Here is a 15887-nt window from a genome sequence, read left to right as displayed (position 1 = left end):
AAGTTCAGAGATATAATTTAAATATTTATAAGAGTTTTAGGGGCCTAATGATAAGCAATATTGATAGACAGCATATGAAAAGAATTCAGGTAGGATTCATGTAAGCTCAAAGATCTTTAGAGTTAAATGGAACTGCATTTACTTATTTTAGCCTTAGGAATGCAAGCTTTAATCAAGTGATGTTGCCCCCTGTGTAGGATTTCACAGTCTAATCTGATTTAAATGGTGAGTAATTAAAAGGTTAATTTTGTGTCAATTTGGCTGGCCCACAGTGCCCAAATGTTTGGTCAAACATTATTCCGGATGTTTCTGTGAAGGTGCTTTTGTGGGTTTTTTTCTTTTTTTTAGTTAATTTTTATTGGAGTATAGTTGATTTACAATGTGTTAGTTTCTGCTGTACAGCAAAGTGAATCAGTTAAACATATACATATATCCACTCTTTTTTAGATCTGTTCCCATATAGGTCATTATGGAGTACTGAGTAGAGTTCCCTGTGCTATACAGTAGGTTCTTATTAGTTATCTATTTTATATATAGTAGTATGTATATGTCAATCCCAATTTCTCAATTTATCCCTCTCCACCTTTCCCCCTTGGTAACCGTAAGTTTGTTTTCTACATCTGTGACTCCATTTCTGTTTTGTAAATAGGTTCATTTGTACTAATTTTTTAGATTCCACATATAAACGATATCATATGATATTTGTCTTTCTCTGTCTGACTTAACTTCACTCAGTATGACAATCTCTAGGTCCAACCATGTCACTGCAAATGGCATTATTTCTGTGAAGGTGTTTTTGAAATGAAACTAACTTGGTGGACTTTGAGTAAAGAAGATTACTCTCCATAATGTAGGTGGGCCTCATCCTATTAGTTTGAGGCCTTAATAAAACAAAGACTGACATCCCCTGAGCAAGAAGGAATTCTGTCTGCAGACTGCCTTTGGACTCAAACTGCCCCTCTTTCCTGGGTCTCCAGCCTGCTGGCCCACTCTGCAGATTTTTGGACTTACCAAGCCTCCACAATCACATGGGCCATTTCCTTAAAATAAATCTCTCTCTATGTAACTATGTATGGCCTATTGGCTCTGTTTCTCTGGAGAACCCTGACTAATCCAGTAATGACAGAACTCGAATCCAGGCATGTAAGCTATGTCTGTGGCCAGCTTACTCTTGAAGTTTTGGAGTCCTTGGCTTTACAATTTTTCATATAAGTAAGGACCAATGCATATCATCATTGCCACAGTGATCCAATTATGCAACTCTATAACCTCTGTTTGTTGCAAAACTCTATCAAGCAAAGAAAACAACCCCAAAATTATATAATAAAGTAACCCCCAAAATCATGTGAAATAACATAATTTTTCTTTAGTAGTAAGCATCTTTCAACCCTAAGAAAATTTGAAGGTAAATATATAAATGTCAAGATAAACAAATCTGTTTTCAATAATTTAGTGTTCAGAATTTTGCATAATTTTATATTTCATATACCTGTAATATTCAAAATTTGGTCTGATAGAATAATAGCTTTATTAGAACAGCAATCTTGTGGTTCTAATTTAAAATGTATTATATAATTTATTTAGGCTTGTGATTTTAATTTAATGTCTGTGCTTCATAAATATTAATGGAACATTAAGAGAATTTAAGAATCATCTATTTATAAGTTTAATTTATTTCATATACGAGCTATTTAACTACTCGGGAAAATTTTGTTTGTTAAATCAGACAATGTAGAACTTTAAAAGGAAACAGAATATTAGTTTCATGAATACAGTTTGGATAAAGAAGTTTAAATACCTAACTCTATAAATTGGTCTTAATATTAATCAAAGACCTCTTAAAGGGATTGTTGAAATTTGCTATGAATAGAATAATAAGATTTGTAATCTCTTCTTCAAGCATAAGATATAGGTTTCATAATCTATAACTAATAAATTATCAATTTTTAAAAACAAACATCACCTCTGAAGAGTGTTTTCTGTGCCAAAAAAGTCATCCTCAAGGCACCAGAAAAACTAGTTGACAATATTGCTTCATGAACACACTCACGCAATAATACCATATGTTTCTATAGGTACATATATAAGAAAATAATAGACAAAGAAAAGAATACATATGAAACTAAGAAAAGTATTTTCCCATGGACAAAGGGTAGGGAGATTTTAATTTTATCAATAACATCTGAATATTCTGCAGTGTGAAAGCATACATGTGTTGCTTGTGTAAGAAAAAATAAATTAAAGAAAATCCTTTGTCAGGTCATGTGTACCCATTCCGGGTTCAATAATCAGGGGTCGACATACTTCTGACTCTCTATGTTGTCTCAAAACGAGTCTGTGTCAGGAGTTAACCTTGCTCCTTCCATACTAACACAAAGCCATTCTCCTAACACTACCATTTCCAACCACCTTCCTATTTGAGGGGCTTTATATAATGGGTAAAACTAAAAAATACAAATAAGATTCTGAATGTAATTTTGGTACTAATGTTGAGAGTTTTGTTGGATTTGTCAGTATCACCATGGCAAGAGGTGAAACATAATAGTTTAGGGAATATCAATGAAAGTAGGAGGGCATGCTTGTAAAAAGGCTCTGGGGTGGGGAGCTCCTGACATACAAGACCATATTTTCCAAGTGTAGCCTGGAGAAGAAACTTGTTATTTTCAAAGAACTAAAGGTAGAATTCCTCTTGAGGTGCTAAGACTCTTGTTTGTTTGCTAGAAAAGAGCCTGCAGCCAGGCTGGATGTGAAATGACAGGCTTTGAGACATGGTCTGGAAGAGAAGGCAGAACAGAGGGAAAGTGAAAATCCTTGGCATAAAGATTTCATTCTAGAGCAAAACTGGGAGGGCCCTAATATTGAGGTAGAGTGTACTTGGGTGAGTGTCCTTTTAATATTACCATGTATGATCCTTTCTTGAAGAACAAATAGGCAAAATAAAGTGGCATTACTGGAGCTTGTATACAAAGGTTTTTGAAAGATGAGATATTTAATTAAAATTGCTGCTATCCATTAAAAACTTGTTCTTAGAAAAGTTTATTAGGTTGCAAAATTATAGGGTTTTAAATTTTATTTATTATTATTTTTCTTAAGAAATAGGTCAGTAATGCATATTGTCTTTCCTGGCTAAAGCTCTAGTAATATCTGACATGACCATAAAACTCCTTGCTGAAATTATGTGTAAAAATTTGCTCAGCACAGGAGATAGTTCCACCCTGACCTAGAAACCAGAGCCAGGAGCTGAATGATCTGATCCAACCTTCCTTTGCTCCTACATGTTAAGCCTTAGAAGAGGGAAAGTCCCCAGATATCCAGGTGAGCTGCACGACTCCTGGGCAGAACTCAGCTCTGAACTCTGCAGGACCCCCAGGTAAGCAGTGGCTCTCCTCTGCCACCCTGCTGGAGGACAGTGTCTAGGAATGGTGGCAATAAAGATCATTCCTATTCCCACAGAGTCAGGATGTTAATCATCAAAAGACCAGTTGGGATTATTACAGAAAAACATCCTTCAGTGCTCTCCTGGAACAATAAGAACACAAGGAGAATTCTGGTTTTACCCTTGGAAACCTGAGAGGGAGAGAGATGCTGGAGAAATGGACTGATGGCCCAGCAAAATGGTGAGACAACTGGGTGGAAGGAAAAATGAGGACAAGAAAGAAATGTCCAGTGATGAAGGTCACTGGGAGTTAGAACAAGGAGAGGTAGAATAAGGCTACTTAATAATTACTTTTATACTGTTTATTTGGCTGTACTGTGAAGTGACTCTCCATCCCCCAGCTACCTGAATCTTCAGTGCCAAATGTATTAATTGTCTTAATGGTTCTTTGTAGATCATTAAAGGAAAGGGAAGGTAGCTGCATACTGCAGGGTGGAGGGAAGAGAAGAGACACAGGAAATAAGACACACAGCAAAGGTGGAGAATTTCAAGTAAACAAGAAAGAAGGGTGATCCAAGCCCCTGAACTTCATGCCAAGGAATCTTTAGGGGGACTTAGAGCAACCCATTACCTGAGATGGGGTTTGAGCAAGTTAAAAAACCTATTAAAAAGAAAGATAACTCCAAAGTTTAGAGGTGTGAGGACCACCCAGGAGGCTATCACATGTATTACACATCACTGACACCAGACAGGGAGAAATGAAGAGGTCAAAGACTGGTTCTATGTATTCCAGTGGACTCTGAGATTCATTATCTACTTCTTTGTCCATGCATCTATCCACCCATCTATCTGTCACTGATTTTATCTATCAAGTTGTTCACTCCCAGTTTTCCTCAATATCACTATTTCCTTTAAGCTTTGAATGGTTTCTTCAGTATTGAAGGGAATTTCTTTTCTAGTTAATAACACGGGTAGAATTAGCAAGCACTAATGCAGTCTGTGACCCCAACCTAAAACCAACAAAACACAAAGAAAAACACAAAAAGAAAAAAGTGCTTTTTCTTGCTATTTCCCTCTTTGATGGCAAGAGGTTGCTTACTAAAGCTTTAGGAGATGGCCTAAGTGAGTTTCTCTGTAGCCCCCTGGGGGTGGGGGTGATGGGGACAACTTCCGGTCCCAGGTCAGCTCCACAGCTGCCCTTGGACTAGAGGAGTTCAGCTGTCAGCACGCAGGGATGATCACCAGCCTGGAGTCTAGCAGAGGCTGCTGCCCCACAAGCCCACTGTCCTCTTTCATCCCTTCCACCTGTGTGCTCTTCACTGTTCAATTCTGTCCAATTTCCTCCACCAGGAATTTTCCATTATTCCAGTGGCCTGGACAAATTCCTGTGATTTCTCATGACCTATGGGCCTCTATGCAGTGCCTCATGTTGCTAGAATTGGCTTCATTTTCCACTTTTAAGATATTCAAGTAACTTCAATTTCTTCTCACTTAGAATAGTCACACGACTTACTTTCTGAATTTTGGAATGTAGGAGAGGTTACTTGAAATGAAATATAAGGTTACAAAGAATACTGAGGACTTAATTTAGCATCCCCCCTCCATCTCTGCAATTTAATCATATTTCATGTAAACAGTCATTATGTTTTCACGTCATAAAATATTAAGTAAACATGGATGATAACCACTATCTGTGTTTGAAATAAGAAAGAGCCCTGCCCCTAATTCCCACACCAGAAGTGAGCTCATCTTCCCCCAAGGCAGCCAGGCAAATTCAAGCTCCAGAGCTTCTGTGAAATATAAAATAATGAAAAGAAAATGCACAGGCTTAAAAAAAAATAATGATGATAATAATAAAACACTGCTTGCAGGAAAAATAAATGAAAGGCAGAAAATGAAATAGGTCTCCAAAAGTAATTCCTTAAGACTCTTGTGTCAATTCTCCTAAAATAAAACATACCAAATAAAATCTAAATTCCTCCTGCTTGCCTGTGCTGTACACACATAGTCCATTAGCAAAGGGGATGGGGTCCCTGGAAATGGAAGCATCAACCGAGTGAGCAGTGCCTTGGTCTTTCTAGCGTTGCCTCTAGGGAGAAAGTTCTTGACCTCTCCCACCACCCATCACTGTCCCTTCTCTGACCCTAGAAATGGGTGCTTTCAACTTCCACTTGTTAAAATGCTGGCCTGTCTTCCCAAGCTGCAGTTAGGTTCATGATGTCCCCTACAATGTCAAGGGCTGGCCCCAGAATCTCAGTATCTGTTAATCTTTACTTCTGTTCCTCAGATGTCTCCTTGAATGGGCTTTGAGTCTCTCGCCTAAAACTGTGACGCTCTTCCTGTTTCCTGTGGCAGGCCCAGTTCTATCACTTGCACCCCTTTTTGTCAGCCTGCATGACAAAGCTGTTCACCAGAACAAAGAATAAATGGCAGGAAAAGGTACTCAAAGGAAGAAATCATGAATTTTTCAGAAAACTTACCAACTTGACGAAATTATCAAAATTGTTTTTCAGTAGTTCTTACTAGATACAAGTATATGGTAGCCCTCAGAACTTAGGAAAAACATATATACTTACAGTCTACTACACTGGATTTATATATAGCTATTTCAGTGAAAAAGCACACTATAAAGAATCAGCACTATGCAAAGTGGAGTGTTTGGGGTGAAAGGCAACCATTTTTAAAAACAGTCAGATATCAAACAAGGTCAAAGAATTTTTCAAAAAGTGGAGTACCAGAAGGAATGAGCTAAAAGATAAAAGATGGTAGCTGGAAAATGAGATCTTAAAAGTAAGATTTTAGAATTGTTGTGATTAGTGGTAATAGCAAAATCTTAAAGTATAACCATAGAAGTAGGCAGCGAAGTAGTGTAGAGACAAGGTCACTGGAGGAAAGGCAATTGTGGAACTGAAAATGTAAGTGTGGAAAGGTTACACACAAGGATGTTAAAATCATCGAGCATTTTGGCAGTATAGTATAAAAGGGAGTGATTGTGAGCGGGGGCAGAACCATCGAGGACAGATGAGGAAGTATCCTGGGGTTGGGGGGTCAGTAGATAACACAGAAAGTTGAAAAGGTATTTAGAGACGATGTTTCAGAACATAGGGGATTTTGTTAATGACTGACTATGGGTTTCAGAGGACACAACAAAAGTGTTTTGGAAGATGGGGGTGGGGGAGGATAGGGAGATGGGAGAAAGTACCCTGCCATATGGGAAGAGTCTGCAGGATGAAGGCTGACTAGGAAGCCTGGGCTTCTCCACGTGCCCACATGACATAGGGATAAAGGGCCTAATGAGATGAAACAGATATTGGAGGTGAGGAGGTGAGTTGTTCCAGGGCTCTCTTGTCACTCTTGTCCATGGAGGTACAGAGGCCAGGAGAGGGGCCGTGTTATGCCAAGCACAGATAACTCTGGAGATTTCTTTCCAATCCTCTATCACCTCCACCGTCCACATTGTTCCCAGTCCGTATAAAGGGCCAGATAGCAAATAGGTTGCATTCTCTATGGTCAGGGAAGGACTGCCTGGAGCACTGTGGTATAAAGAACTTCAAGGCCACATTCAGATTCAGGAGAAAAGGAAAATGATCACCTCTATGCCAGTATCTGCCTTCCCTAGCTTAAGGTGATCCCTAAAGCTCAGTTCAGTGTCTAATTCTCCATCCTACTTCCTACTTTTCAACCTGCCTCGTAGCCACTTAGGACTTTTACATATGTCACTCTGCTTCAGGCTACAACCTCAACCCTTCCTGAAGATCCTCTACACAACTTGCTGTGCTCTCTGCTAACGAACCCCACGTTTCCATGTCCAGACAAAACCTCATTCCTAAGCACTAAAAACTTGTCTGCAATCTTCTCCTGGGCTTGGAGCACATCAAAGGTGCTCATCAATCTTCCCCTGTCCATGCTACCCCAATCTGTTCCTCTTCCATCCCAGTTAGTGTATCCCCATTTACACATCTGAACAACCCAAGTCACCTTCAATTCCTCCTTCTCCCCCACGTCTTATCAGTCACCTATTTCCACCCCTTCAATTTCTGAAATTCCTTAAACCTGCTCCTTGTGCTCCCTCCCCACGGCCTCAGCCTTGTTCACATCTTCTCTCAAGGAGACTTAGGAAGGAGACTCTACCCAACTCACCTTCCAACAGCCATCAGAGTGACCTCTGTGAAACACTGTTTCTCCCTTCCTTAAAAGGTTTTTGTAGTGTGCTCCAAAGACAAAGAAGAAGATAAACTCAAAGGGCCAATATTGCCAGAACAAAGAGTTACAGGACTCCTACCACTCTGTCACAATGTGACCACTGCAGTGTCCCAGGGCCCTCGCAAGCAGCATGCCCGCTCCCTTTCCCATCCCATTATAAGGAAAGATATTTGCCCCGTTTTTCTCCCTCTCAGCACACTGAATGTATACATACTCTGCCCAGTCAGCAAATGACTTGCACATTCCCTGGCTATAAAAACAGACAAGCAACCCATGCTCATTGTCGACTTTCCCTGGCTACCAGGAAGTCGGCCCGCTATTCTTGCAGCGACCCTTCTCTTTAATAAACTCTGTCTTCCTTACATTCTGCCTTGTGTCTGGAAATTCTTTTCCAACCTGTGCTCCAACCATGACAGCTTTAATGGCTTTGCAGCATATACAGGATAAAAATCAAAGTTCTTAGCTCTTGACAGATAACATTGTACATGTTTGTTCAGGTGCCTCCTCTCCCACTAGATTATGATCTCCACCAAGGCAGGAAGGTATGCCTCCTTTATTTTGAGTTCCCAGTAACTGCTTAGAGATGCAGAACATACTCAATTAATGTGAAGTGAAGTAGTACAAGCAGGCAGAGGAAAAGTATAAAAAGTAACCCAATTTTAAAGATGCTCTTTCATGAGAGTTGACACGAGCACATTTTCTATAACTCTCGCTATAGCTAATTCACCTCTGCTTACCATAAATAGCAAAGCAGTAAAAATCTTTTAATTTGACAATTAACAAAAAATATAACAGGGTGGAAATAAGGGGTTTTTTTTCTTTTGTGTTTTGGAAATGAAGTGTTTTTTGTTCATTTGTTTTTGTTTAACTTTTTATTTTATATTGGAATATAGCCAATTAACAATGTTGTGACAGCTTCAGATGCACAGCAAAGCGACTCAGCCATACATATACACGTATCCATTCTCCTGCAGACTCCCCTCCCATCTAGCCTGCCGCATAACATTGAGCAGAGTTCCCTGTGCTATAAAGCAAGTCCTTGATGGTTATAATTTTTATTATTGTTTTTATTTTTTAAAACATCTTTACTAGAGTATAATTGCTTTACATTGCTGTGTTAGTTGCTGCTAATAAAAAAGTGAATCAGCTATACATATACATATATCCCCATATCCCCTCCCTCTTGCATCTCCCTCCCAATCTCCCTATCCCACCCCTCTAGGTGGTCACAAATCACCGAGCTGATCTCCCTGTGCTATGCGGCTGCTTCCCACTAGCTATCTATTTTACATTTGGTAGTGTATATACGTCAATGCCACTCTCTCACTTCGTCTCAGCTTATCATTCCACCCCGGGGCCCTCAACTCCATTCTCTACGTCTATGTTTTTATTCCTGTCCTGCCCCTAGCTTCTTCAGAAACTTTTTTTTTTTTTTTTAGATTCCATATATATGTGTTAGCATATGGTATTTGTTTTCCTCTTTCTGACTTACTTCATTCTGTATGACAGACTCTAGATCCATCCACCTCACTACAAATAACTCAATTTTGCTTATTTTCATGGTTGAGTAATATTCCATTGTATGTATGTGCCACATCTTCTTTATCCATTCATCTGTCGATGGACACTTAGGTTGCTTCCATGTCCTGCCTATTGTAAATAGTGCTGCAATGAACATCATTGTACATGACTCTTTTTGAATTATGGTTTACTCAGGGTATATGCCCAGTAGTGGGACTGCTCGGTCATAGGGTAATTCTATTTTTAGTTTTTTAAGGAACCTCCATACTGTTCTCCATAGTGGCTGTATCAATTTACATTCCCACCAACAGTGCAAGAAGGTTCCCTTTTCTCCACACCCTCTCCAGCATTTATTGTTTCTAGATTTTTTGATGATGGCTATTCTGACCGGTATGAGGTGACATCTCATTGTAGTTTTGATTTGCATTTCTCTAATGATTAGTGATGTTGAACATCCTTTCATGTGTTTGTTGGCAATCTGTATATCTTCTTTGGAGAAATGTCTATTTAGGTCTTCTGCCCATTTTTGGATTGGGTTGTTTGTGTTTTTGATATTGAACTGCATGAGCTGCTTGTATATTTTGGAGATTAATCCTTTGTCAGTAGCTTTGTTTGCAAATATTTTCTCCCATTCTGAGGGTTGTTTTTTCATCTTGTTTATGGTTTTCTTTGCTGTGCAAAAGCTTTTAAGTTTCATTAGGTCCCATTGGTTTACTTTTCTTTTTATTTCCATTTCTCTAGGAGGTTGGTCAAAAAGGATCTTGCTGTGATTTATGTCATAGAGTGTCTGCCTATGTTTTCCTCTAAGAGTTTTATAGTGTCTGGTCTTATATTAAGGTCTTTAATCCATTTTGAGTTTACTTTTGTGTATGGTGTTAGGGAGTGTTCTAATTTCATTCATTTGCATGTAGCTGTCCATTTTTTCCAGCACCACTTATTGAAGAGGCTGTCTTTTCTCCATTGTATATTCTTGCCTCCTTTATCAAAGATAAGGTGGCCATATGTACATGGGTTTATCTCTGGGCTTTCTACCCTGTTCCATTTACCTATATTTCTGTTTTTGTGCCAGTACTACACTGTCTTGATTACTGTAGCTTTGTAGTATAGTCTGAAGTCAGGGAGCCTGATTCCTCCAGCTTCATTTTTATTTCTCAAGATTCCTTTGACTAAAAGCTGGTTCTTTGAGAAGATAAACAAAATTGATAAACCATTAGCCAGACTCATCAAGAAAAAAAGGGAGAAGACTCAAGTCAATAGAATTAGAAATGAAAAGGAGAAGTAACAACTGACACTGCAGAAATACAAAAGATCATGAGAGATTACTACAAGCAACTCTATGCCAATAAAATGGACAACCTGGAAGATATGGACAAACTCTTAGAAAGGCACAACCTGCCAAGACTGAATCAGGAAGAAATAGAAAATGTGAACAGACCAATCACAAGCACTGAAATTGAAACTGTGATTAGAAATCTTCCAATAAACAAAAGCCCAGGACCAGATGGCTTCACAGGCGAATTCTATCAAACATTCAGAGAAGAGCTAATACCTATCCTTCTCAAACTCTTCCAAAATATAGCAGAGGGAGGAACACTCCCAAACTCTTCCTAAAAGGCCACCATCACCCTGATACCAAAACCAGACAAGGATGTCACACAGAAAGAAAACTACAGGCCAATACCACTGATGAACACAGATGCAACAATCCTCAACAAAATACTAGCAAACAGAATCCAACAGCACATTAAAAGGATCATACACCATGATCAAGTGGGGTTTATTCCAGGAATGCAAGGATTCTTCAATAGATGCAAATCAATCAACGTGATACACCATATTAACAAATTGAAGGAGGAATACCATATAATCATCTCAATAGATGCAGAGAAAGCTTTTGACAAAATTCAACACCCATTTATGATAAAAACCCTGCAGAAAGTAGGCATAGAGGGAACTTTCCTCAACATAATAAAGGCCATATATGACAAACCCACAGCCAACATCGTCCTCAATGATGACAAACTGACAGCATTTCCACTAAGATCAGGAACAAGACAAGGTTGCCCACTCTCACCACTCTTTTTTTTTTTTTTGGTACATGGGCCTCTCACTGTGGTGGCCTCTCCCACTGCGGAGCACAGGCTCCGGACGCGCAGGCTCAGCGGCCATGTGTCACGGGACCAGCTGATCCGTGGCATATGGGATCCTCCCATACCGGGGCACGAACCCATGTCCCCTGCATCGGCAGGCGGACTCTCAACCACCGCACCACGAGGGAAGCCCTCACCACTCTTATTCAACATAGTTCTGGAAGTTTTAGCCACAGCAACCAGAGAAGAAAAGGAAATAAAAGGAATCCAAATTGGAAAAGATGAAGTAAAGCTGTCACTATTTGCAGATGACATGATACTATACATAGAGAATCCTAAAGATGCTACCAGAAAACTACTAGAGCTAATCAATGAATTTGGTAAAGTAGCAGGATACAAAATTAATGCACAGAAATCTCTGGCATTCCTATACACTAATGACGAAAAATCTGAAAGTGAAATCAAGAAAACACTGCCATTTACCATTGCAATAAAAAGAATAAAATATCTAGGAATAAACCTACTTAAGGAGACAAAAGACCTGTATGCAGAAAATTAGAAGACACTGATGAAAGAAATTAAAGATGATACAAATAGATGGAGAGATATACCATGTTCTTGGATTGGAAGAATCAACATTGTGAAAATGACTCTACTACCCAAAGCAATCTACAGATTCAATGCAATCCCTATCAAACTACCACTGGCATTTTTCACAGAACTAGAACAAAAAATGTCACAATTTGTATGGAAACACAAAAGACCCCGAATAGCCAAAGCAATCTTGAGAACTAAAAGCGGAGCTGGAGGAATCAGGCTCCCTGACTTCAGACTATACTACAAAGCTACAGTAATCAAGACAGTATGGTACTGGCACAAAAACAGAAAGATAGATCAATGGAACAGGATAGAAAGCCCAGAGATAAACCCACGCACATACGGTCACCTTATCTTTGTTAAAGGAGGCAGGAATGTACAGTGGAGAAAGGACAGCCTCTTCAATAAGTGGTGCTGGGAAAGCTGGACAGGTACATGTAAAAGTATGAGATTAGAGCACTCCCTAACACCATACACAAAAGTAAGCTCAAAATGGATTAAAGACGTAAATGTAAGGGCAGAAACTATGAAACTCTTAGAGGAAAACATAGGCAGAACACTCTATGACATAAATCACAGCAAGATCCTTTTTGACCCACCTCCTAGAGAAATGGAAATAAAAACAAATGGGACCTAATGAAAGTTCAAAGCTTTTGCACAGCAAATGAAACCATAAAGAAGACCAAAAGACAACCCTCAGAATGGGAGAAAATATTTGCAAATGAAGCAACTGACAAAGGATTAATCTCCAAAATTTATAAGCAGCTCATGCAGCTCAATAACAAAAAAACAAACAACCCAATCCAGAAATGGACAGAAGACCTAAATAGACATTCTCCAGAGAAGATATACAGACTGCCAACAAACACATAAAAGAATGCTCAATATCATTAATCATTAGAGAAATGCTAATCAAAACTACAATGAGATATCATCTCACACTGGTCAGAATGGCCATCATCAAAAAATCTAGAAACAATAAATGCTGGAGAGGGTGTGGAGAAAAGGGAACACTTTTGCACTTCTGGTGCGAATGTGAATAGGTACAGCCACTATGGAGAACAGTATGGAGGTTCCTTAAAAAACTACAAATAGAACTACCATATGACCCAGCAATCCCACTACTGGGCATATACCCTGAGAAAACCATAATTCAAAAAGAGTCATGTACCAAAATGTTCATTGCAGCTCTATTTACAATAGCCAGGACATGGAAGCAACCTAAGTGTCCATTGACAGATCATTGGATAAAGATGTGGCACATATATACAATGGAATATTACTCAGCCATAAAAATAAACGAAATTGAGCTATTTGTTATGAGGTGGATGGACCTAGAGTCTGTCATACAGTGAAGTAAGTCAGAAAGAAAAAGACAACTACTGTATGCTAACACATATATATGGAATTTAAGAAAAAAAAATGTCATGAAGAACCTAGGGGTAAGACAGGAATAAAGACACAGACCTACTAGAGAATGGACTTGAGGATATGGGGAAGGGGAAGGGGAAGCTGTGACAAAGCAAGAGAGTGGCATGGACACACATACACTATCAAACGTAAAGTAGATAGCTAGTGGGAAGCAGCCACATAGCACAGGGAGATCAGCTCGGTGCTTTGTGACCACCTAGAGTGGTGGGATAGGGAGGGTGGGAGGGAGGGAGATACAAGAGGGAAGAGATATGGGAACATATGTATATGTATAACTGATTCACTTCGTTATAAAGCAGAAACTAACACACGATTGTAAAGCAATTATACTCCAATAAAGAGGTAAAAAAAAAAAAGATTCCTTTGGCTATTTGGGGTCTTTTGTGTTTCCATACAAATTGTGACATTTTTTGTTCTAGTTCTGTGAAAAATGCCATTGGTATTTTGATAGGGATTGCATTGAATCTGTAGATTGCTTTGGGGAGTATAGTCATTTTCACAATGTTAATTCTTCCAATCCAAGGACATGGTATATCTCTCCATCTGTTTGTATCATCTTCAATTTCTTCCTCAGGGTCTTACAGTTTTCTGCATACAGGTCTTTTGTCTCCTTAGGTAAGTTTATCCCTAGGTATTTTATCCTTTTTGCAATGGTAAATGGGAGTGTTCCCTTAATTCCTCTTTCAGATTTTCCATCATTAGAGTATAGGAATGCAAGAGATTTCTGTGCATTAACTTTGTATCCTGCTACTTTACCAAATTCATTTATTTGGATGGAGTAAGTTCCATTTGCATGGAATATCTTTTTCTATCCCCTCACTTTCAGTCTGTATGTGTCCCTAGGTCTGAAGTGGGTCTCTTGTAGACAGCATATATATGGGTCTTGTTTTTGTATCCATTCAGCCAGGCTATGTCTTTTGGTTGGAGCATTTAATCCATTTACATTTAAGGTAATTATAGATATGTATGTTCCTATTACCATTTTCTTAATTGTTTTGGGTTTGTTAATGTAGGTCTTTTCCTTCTCTTGTGTTTCCTGCCTAGAGAAGTTCCTTTAGCATTTGTTGTAAAGCTGGTTTGGTGGTGCTGAATTTTCTTAGCTTTTGCTTGTCTGTAAAGGTTTTAATTTCTCCATCAAATCTGAATGAGATCGTTGGTTGGTTGTAGGTTTTTCCCTTTCATCACTTTAAATATGTCCTGCCATTCCCTTCTGGTTTGTAGAGTTTCTGCTGAAAGATCTGCTGTTAACCTTATGGGGATTCCCTTGTATGTTATTTTTTGCTTTTCCTTTGCTACTTTTAATATTTTTTCTTTGTATTTAATTTTTGATAGTTTGAGTTATATGTGTCTTGGCGTGTTTCTCCTTGGATTTATCCTCTATGAGACTCTCTGCACTTCCTGGACTTGATTGACTATTTCCTTTCCCATATTAGGGAAGTTTTCAACTATAATCTCTTCAAATAGTTTTTCAGTCCCTCTCTTTTTCTCTTCTTCTTCTGGGACCCCTATAGTTCGAATGTTGGTGCATTTAATGTTGTCCCAGAGGTCTCTGAGACTGCCCTCAATTCTTTTCATTCTTTTTTCTTTATTCTGCTCTGCAGTAGTTATTTCCTCTATTTTATCTTCCAGGTCACTTATCCATTCTTCTGCTTCAGTTATTCTGCTGTTGATTCCTTCTAGAGAATTTTTAATTTCATTTATTGTGTTGTTCATCATTGTTTGCTTGCTCTTTAGTTCTTCTGGGTCCTTGTTAAACGTTTCTTGTATTTTCTCCATTCTATTTCCACAATTTGGGATCATCTTTACTATCATTACTCTGAATTGTTTTTCAGGTGGACTGCCTATTTCCTCTTCATCTGTTTCGTCTGGTGGGTTTTTACCTTGTTCCTTCATCTGCTGTGTATTTCTTTGTCTTCTCATTTTGCTTAACTTATTGTGTTTGGGGTCTCCTTTTTGCAGGCTGCAGGTTCGTAGATCCTGTTTTTTTTGCTGTCTGCCTCCAGTGGGTAAGGTTGGTTCAGAGGGTTGTGTAGGCTTCCTGGTGGAGTGGACTGGTGCCTGTGTTCTGGTGGATGAGGCTGGATCTTGTCTTTCTGGTGGGCAGGACCACATCCGGTGGTGTGTTTTAGTGTGTCTGTGAACTTAGTATGATTTTGGGCAGCCTCTCTGCTAATGGGTGGGGTTGTGTTCCTGTCTTGCTAGTTGTTTGGCATAGGATGTCCAACCCCGGAGCTTGCTGGTCGTTGAGTGGAGCTGGGTCTTAGCGTTGAGATGGAGATCTCTGGGAGAGCTCTCGATGATTGATATTACGTGGGGCTGGGAAATCTCTGGCAGACCAATGTCCTGAATTTGGCTCGCCCACCTACGAGACTCAAGCCTGACACACAGCTGGAGCACCAAGACCATTTCAGCCCCACGGCAGTGAATGTGGCAGTCTCCATTATGAAGTCAGATTATGAGGATCTACAATAGCTGTTCAGCTAGAACAGGCTGACTTGGGAGCAATTTGTCTATGAGGCTGTCTCCAGCAGCTCGTGTCTGAAAGAGTAGGTCTCCGCATGTGCTGCGAGAATCTTTTTTTTTTTTTTTTTTTTTTTTTTTTTGTGGGGGGGCCTCTCCCTTTTGTGGCTTCTCCCGCTGTGGAGCACAGGCTCCAGACGCGCAGGCTC

General features: G+C 39.3%; 1 protein-coding gene across 1 annotated transcript in view; it reads right to left on the bottom strand.

Moving 5' to 3' along the window:
* The window catches only part of ASB4 (ankyrin repeat and SOCS box containing 4), a 107564-nt gene extending 106797 nt beyond the window's left edge, over positions 1-767 (bottom strand). Inside the window, exon 1 of the mRNA XM_027102490.1 lies at positions 727-767. The gene's annotated coding sequence lies outside the window, so the exon portion shown is untranslated. The remainder of the gene's footprint in view (positions 1-726) is intronic.
* Between the last annotated feature and the right edge of the window lie 15120 nt (positions 768-15887).

The sequence above is a fragment of the Aethalodelphis obliquidens genome, unplaced genomic scaffold, assembly GCF_003676395.1.
Source record: "Aethalodelphis obliquidens isolate GAN/ISIS:26980383/991018 unplaced genomic scaffold, ASM367639v1 scaffold5, whole genome shotgun sequence".
In the NCBI taxonomy this organism is placed as follows: Eukaryota; Metazoa; Chordata; class Mammalia; order Artiodactyla; family Delphinidae; genus Aethalodelphis; species Aethalodelphis obliquidens.
This window is presented reverse-complemented; position numbering and strand designations above follow the sequence as displayed.